The sequence below is a fragment of the Micropterus salmoides genome, unplaced genomic scaffold (assembly GCF_014851395.1).
Source record: "Micropterus salmoides isolate LMB-PRFRI ecotype aquatic unplaced genomic scaffold, ASM1485139v1 Ms_hic_scaffold_1177, whole genome shotgun sequence".
NCBI lineage: Eukaryota > Metazoa > Chordata > Actinopteri > Centrarchiformes > Centrarchidae > Micropterus > Micropterus salmoides.
In genome coordinates this window covers 285-7519 of record NW_024040238.1, presented here as the reverse complement: position 1 = coordinate 7519, position 7235 = coordinate 285, and the positions used below count along the sequence as shown (strand labels likewise).

Here is a 7235-nt window from a genome sequence, read left to right as displayed (position 1 = left end):
GTAAAAGTCACAGTGCAGTGTACAACATTAATCCACAGCCGTGCATTTGATTTAATTAAAGGCAAGTAAAACGAAAAGGCAGTTTCAGCAGACCTGCAGTTTTCTGGGAGTTTGTTCCAGGTATACGGAGCATAAAAACTGAACGCTGCTTCTTCAGGTTTAGTTTGACTCTGGGGACAGAAAGCAGACCTGATCCCAGCCGACCTCAGAGCTCTGGATGGAAGAGAAGAAGAAGAAGGGAAGTTGCGCATGGAAACACGCGTGGGACAGAGAAAACACAAGGATATAAATTTAAATTAATATTGTTTTTATTAAAAAACATTAAACATTGTCCTTCTTAATATGTAAATGCAAACATAATGTCCTTAATCTTAATAACAAGTATATGAAATTTCATTTTTCAAACATATTGCCTAACAATCAATGCACAGCCTTACATTTCTGCTTCTAATCATATTGAGTGATTTACAGCAAAAATGTCAAACATTCTCAGTTTTAAGCTTCTTCAGTCAGATAATTTGCTGATTTTCTCTGTTTTATATTACTATTGACTGATCTTTACTTTGGACTGTTTGTTGGACAAAAAATTTCAATCAACACATTTAAAAATGTCACCTTGAGCTCTGGGAACATTTTTCACTGTATTCTAACATTTTATACAAATAATAGAAAACAGAATGATTGTCAGTTTAATCAACAATAATAATTATTGGTATTTGCAGTCTACATTTTATTAGGACCTGAAAACACGTGAAATATTATGAAGGATCCAAACCTGCTGATCATTGAATCAGTGGCTGCATATATGTTAATGTCAAATAGCAGTGAGCCAGAGTCGTACCCTGAGGCACTCCAAAAACAGTGTTTGATGTCCAAAGATAACATTAGAAAGACCCTAAAATGCTAAAAATTAGCACTGCTTGTTATATTACAAGTGATATTATAAAGTAATGGAGGATGTTAGATAACAGACAAAAGGAAGCAGAAGAAGCTGCAGCAGCCTGCCAAAGCTTAACAAATCCAGTTACATCCTGATCAGCTTTGAAGAAAGCTTAATTGCTTCTTAATTGCCTCCTTTATTAACGGAGTGTGACATTTTAGTGTTTGACTTTTCTCTGATTCCAGTGTTATTGATGTCTTTATTCTGATCCCCTCTTTGTTCGGTCATCTCTGTAACGCCAGAAGCTTCGGGGCAAAAGACAAAAACTCTTTCTCTTAAATTTCTCGCCGCAGAGTTTGTGCCAGCTTTGCATATAAATTTGCTTGTGAGTAAATCCTTCCCTCCAGGATCTCTTTTTTAACCTCAGCAGGAGCCATCAGTCTCCGGAAGACACAGGAGACTCTTCAGATTTCAGTTTGACAGGATTAAAATTAAAATCCAATTTTGTCCTTCAAAAATCCCATTGTCTTTCTGACAGTCACACCACGTGTCAGAAAGAGATGTTAGGTACAAATGTTGGTATAGGATAGAATATATAACATATTTAGTTGATCAGATATGGTCATAAAATACAAAGTCTCTAATTGTTTTTTATTTAAATTGTATATATTTACTTAAATGTGTCAGCTAGCCTGTAGCTCAGAGTGCAGACTCACGCAGAGAAAATAAAGGCTAAGGAGATGAATATAAATGAAATTATAAAGCCAGATTTAAACACACAACTTAAAACAAGTGCTGGGAAGTAATCATGTGCAGTAAGACGCTGTCGGTCGTTTGTCCTCAGTGTTTCAGCTCTTGGACCTTTTTCAGGTAAAAATGGGTTAGTAATAAAATGAAAAAATAAATAAAGTAACAGTGTGTGGGATTCTTTTGATTTGAAAACACCTGACAGTAGTGCATAGTAGTGCTGTAGTGCTCGAGACCAGTCTTAAGACCACTTTTTGATGGTCTTGGTCTTGACTACAGCACTCCTGCATAATATTAAACCTCATTTCCTGCAACAGAAATCTGGAGTGAATCAGCTGCAGAGCTGCTGCAGTGTTTGACTCCAGTCCAGCAGATGTCAGGCTTTCACAACTTTACAGCATGTCTGATCACGTCTGATGAGAAGGAATCTGATAGGAAACACTGATAAATGCAATTAGCTTATCTGAGACACAACTTACAAGAAAAAGAGACTTTGCATTTTCTTTCTGTGATCTCTCCTGCTGACTGTAAAGTAAATCCAACACCTCATTGGCTGATGGCTTCTGTTGTTTTCTGACTGGAATGTAAATGAATCTTTCCGGACTTTAGAGCTGGAGTTGGAGCAGTTAATATTGGGATAAAGATTATGCAAAAGTATTGTTCCACATTTAACATATAAATGAGGAAACGCATCATCATGAATAAGCAGATGTTACACAGCAGGAGTGAAACTGTGAGATACAATGTGCAGCATGAAAAGATGCTGCACATTGAAATGATGGCAGGCCTCCCATACAGCTGTTTATACATTATTGTTAGTTTTGGTTTTGCTATTTATTTTTTGTTTTTTTTTAATGTATCAAAGTTTTAATATCAGCACGACCTATGGCGATAACATATGTTGTTATATATACACGTAAGATTGAAGAAATAAGGTATATGTGTAGAAAAATACAAAACACACCTAAAAAGACACAAACATTTACAGTAAACATTTACATTGTAAACAGACAATAATACTCTGAAATGTATGTAGCCATTATTATTCTGTCATATGAATGTTGAAGTAGATGTGTAAAATAATATAAATGATAAATTGTCATAGAAAAAACATTTTCCTTCCAGATTCCCTCATGTTCCTTCTCTGATCTGAAGATGCACAGGAGCAGAGGCGCCTTGGTTTATTAGAAAATTCACATTTTTCCATCTTAAAGCCACCATGAAGCATCAGCCCTGCTGCTGCTGCTGCCGCCTCATATTGAGGATTTTCAGGTGAGCTGTACGCTTCACAGAGCTGCCACTCAGTCTCTGACAGCTGCAGCTTAAACCGAGTCACTGCAGGTGAGACGCAGCCAGAATAACAACACAACTGGACTGAGACACAAAGAACAGACACAACAAAACGGATTCCAGGAAGCTGAAGAAGAAACGACAGCAAACATTCATCAAAACAGCTTCAGTCAGAGCAGAAATGATTAATATCTGTGGTCACAACAGGCCGTCTGCCTCGTCAGCAGGGGTGGAAGAAGGGTTCGGTCTCTTTGGTGCTTTTCTCAAATCATCCTTAACATCTGCAAAACAGAAACTGCAAGTCCTTGTGTCATTAGTTACAAACAAGATAGTGAACATGTTACAATGCAACTGTGTACTGTCTGATGTAAACAATGACTAAGGTGTTGATGACAATGATTGAAAATGCTCACTCTCTCTACAGCATCTATCAACTCCAACAGTACAAAGTTAAACGTTGCAAGAGACAGCAGAGGATTCACACTATTACTGTTGTGATGTAATTAGTTGACAGAACACGTCATTGTGAAACAGAAAATAAAAATACTGTTTTCCAGCACCGCAGAGCCCAACGGTAGATTCTCATCTACACTGAACAATTATAGAAAAATTGTTAGAGGCAGCGCTTTTGTTTTTGCCCCCATTCATCATGAGCTGAACTCAAAGATCTGAGATTTTCTCTCTGTACATAAAAGGCCTATTTCTCTCAAATACTGTTCACAAATCTGTGTCAGTGAGCTCTTCTCCTTTGCCCAGATAATCCATCCACTTCACAGGTGTGGCATATCAAAATGCTGATCAGACAGCATGGGGTTTGCACATGTGTGCCTCAGGCTGGCCACGATAAAAGGCCTCAGGCTGGCCACAATAAAAGGCCTCCGGCTGGCCACAATAAAAGGCAGGCTGGCCACGATAAAAGGCCTCAGGCTGGCCACGATAAAAGGCCTCCGGCTGGCCACGATAAAAAGGCCTCAGGCTGGCCACGATGAAAGGCCTCAGGCTGGCCACGATAAAAGGCCTCAGGCTGGCCACGATAAAAGGCCACTCCAAATTTAAAGTCTGTAACTTCCTAAAGCACAAACACACAGGTGAGATTATTTCAAACTTGTCTGTTATTGTTTAGACACAAGAATCATGACTCCTTGAACATAAAATAAATCACTTATTCTACAGTCCTCTCTCCATCACAGGGGAGTAAAATGGATGACTCTTCAAAAATATGTGGTCACATGACCAATTTTATCTGTGGATAACCAGAAACAAGGGAGGGACCACAGGGTCATGTTACCCCGCTCTCCCCTACATACTGCCAGAAGGCTTATTTTATACAAAATGCATCATGTTCCTTTTACATTATTATTATATTCAATGTATTTAATTGCATTTAAATTTACAACTGTTTTCATAGTTTTTGCAATCGATTAATGGAGAAAATGATCTGTAGATTAATCCATAATGAAAAAAAACATTATTTAATAAACAATCCCAGCCAACAGTGACCTCCTGACACAAAGTCAGAGCTTCCTGAGGGGGGAGTTTGAGCTGAGCATGCGCAGTCGGCCCGCCGTCGCGCGTAGTTTGAGGAAGTTTGGATCAGTTCTCTACCTGCTGCTGGATGTTCCGATGTTAGTTGCTACCCGTACAGGTGAGTCACTTCACGGCTTCACGTGTCCTCACACACCTCAGGAAACATCAGAGGACACGTCAGGAGATATTTAAATATATAGTATTTAAGGTCGCGTGTCGCTGAGAAGCGCAGGTTTAATATCCGGTTGATTAAAGGTTCAGCTCAGGTGTGTTTTACCTGTTAGCTGCTACCTGGCTGCTGTTAAACCCGTTGAACTGCTTCATTCTACTCTCTTTATCTGCTGTTTGTTGTTCAGTAACATCACTGCAGCCTACAGATTAGAGGTACTTTTTACTATATTTATCTGACTGCTTCAGTTACTTTGGGCTCTGGGTAATTTTTACAACGGATCACTGGAGAAAATAATCATCAATTAATTAACAGAATAGTTCAGCATCGACCAAATGCAGCAGTAAAATCCTGCTTTTACATCAAGGCGTGATGAATGTAATAGTGCAACAGTCTCAGGGGACATTTTACTTTCTGCTTCAAGTGCTTTTAATACTTTAAATACCTTTTTCCTGAATGTACTCACATACTTTTTCTCAAGTAAAATTTTCAGTGCAGTACTTTTACTTGTAACAGTATTTTTACAGTGTGGTATTAGTACTTTTACTTGGTAGTAAAGGATGTGAATTCTTCACTGCTGTAAGCACCATCAGAAGCAGTTTCCTTGTATAAACCTATTTATGTTATATCAGATTATAATAAACCAGCAGGTGACTGATTTGTTTTTTTGCCCTTCCCTCATCAGAAATGACCTCAACATCAGATCTGGAGCAGATGGCAGAAATCGGTAACTGAGATGAACACATTCATTCATACTTTAACTTACCTTTTATTTAACCACATAAAATGTTGTTAAGAGACGCGACCGAGAGGAGCGACAGAAAACATTATTTTCAGTAAATCCCAACAACAGAAAACAGAAAACTGTCACTCGCGACCAGAGAGTATTCACATTATATCATTTTATTCAGTAAAGGCGTATTGGCTAATTGTTGAAACACACCGTTTCTGTTGTATCCTGTAAACGAACTTTGTTTATATTCTCGATGTCGTCGTCTTGTTGTTTCCTGTATTTTAGGAAAACTTATGGAGATTTTGTGTTTGACCTTTTAAAGCTAAACATCTTCTGTAGTGTGTGAGGTGGATATTTGGGTAATACTGAGGAAGAATTAAACTTAGGAACTTAAAGCTGAAGAACTGGAAGCGCATTTTATTTTAACAAGTAGAAAACAATTTAAAATTGAGTTTAAAGCTTCTAACGTCACTGAGGGTCGATGACACGTAGAAACTAACTATTTATCTGCCGCCTTTGTTCTCAATTAATCAATCAGTTGTTTGGTCTATAAAATGGTGAAAAACGTCGATTCCCAAAGTCCAAGATGACGTCCTAAATTCAGTTTACTGTCTCAGAGGAGCAAGCCACCAGGAAATATTCACATTTAAGCTGGAATCAGAAATTTGCCTTTTCTTTCTTTAAAACTGCTCAAACCGATGAATCAGTTATCAGAATAATAGGTCATTTTTTAATAGTTGGCAGCTAATTGATTAATTGTTGCAGCTCCACAAACTGCAGGATCATGAAAGTGAACTGGGAGTGTTTACAGTTTGTAGACCGTCTGTGTTCTGATGTTTTTGAACCGTCACCCCAAAGAGAAGCAACATTTCCAGTTGTACACGTGTGAATGGAATGGATTTGTATTTTTTTTTTTTTAGAGGAGGGTCGGCCCTACAATAAATCCCGACATGTCAGGGTATCTGTTCTATACTCTGACACTGAGACATTTGAATGTTTGAATTATCAGTCAAAATAATCCAATCAGACATTTTTAAGCTCCTGAAGTCGCTCTCTGCCTCTGAACTGTTTTTAAAGTCTCTTGGTTTCGAGTTTGTCCTATTTCACCAGAGTTTCCCTCTCCTGCCTCTGAACTAAACTGAGCCTTTTGTCAGGTCGACTCATTTCCTCTCTGCTATCAGACCGGCTCCGTGTTTAGAGAAAACTTCCCCGAGAGCTGCAGGATAAACATCCACAGCTCGAACAGATGGCGGCGGGAGTTTCCCAGTCCTCAGGCTCGGTAATTTTAGGCACAGGGCAGATAAGCAAATCATTTAGGACGTAGGTGGTGCAGAGCGGGAAGCTGCGATCGAGCTGATGATCCTCCTTTTAAATAATCAGAAGGTTTATTCAGTTTGTTTCAGAGCGGCCTTCCCTGCATGTGTTGGACACTTAGACGTAACTGTAAAAAGCACCTGCTCCTCAGTCTCGGGTCTAAAACTCCAAATAATTGTTGACATGTTTGAAATCCTTTTGCAGAACTGCAGAAAGAGGAAGAGGAGGACGATCAGAGGTGTGTCACCGACGGTCCATCGCTTCCTCCGGCCAGCACCTTCAGTCCTGACCTTTCTCACCCGTATTATGATGTGGCTCGACACGGCATCATCCAGGTCTCCGGTCAGTACGCGCACCTTTTCTTAATTCTGAGTGATTTTGAAATGAAAATCCAAAATTCTTTTAGCTCCTGATTTTAGTTTTTTGCACCACCGTGCTCGACCTGCTCAGCAGCAATGGACCCGTTAGAGCCTAAAACAAAGCTCATCAGTGTGATCACAGAGCTGTAAAACCATTTCACCGTTTTTATCGAAATCCACTAATAAAATGAGCTTTGCATGAAAGTTAAAATCAGA

General features: G+C 39.1%; 1 long non-coding RNA gene across 1 annotated transcript; it reads left to right on the top strand.

Moving 5' to 3' along the window:
• Nucleotides 1–4493: 4493 nt before the first annotated feature.
• On the top strand, nucleotides 4494–6998 carry LOC119898488. The gene is made up of 3 exons (XR_005443550.1): nucleotides 4494–4562; nucleotides 5299–5340; nucleotides 6865–6998. It is a non-coding gene; the product is annotated as an uncharacterized LOC119898488 (long non-coding RNA).
• Nucleotides 6999–7235: the final 237 nt, after the last annotated feature.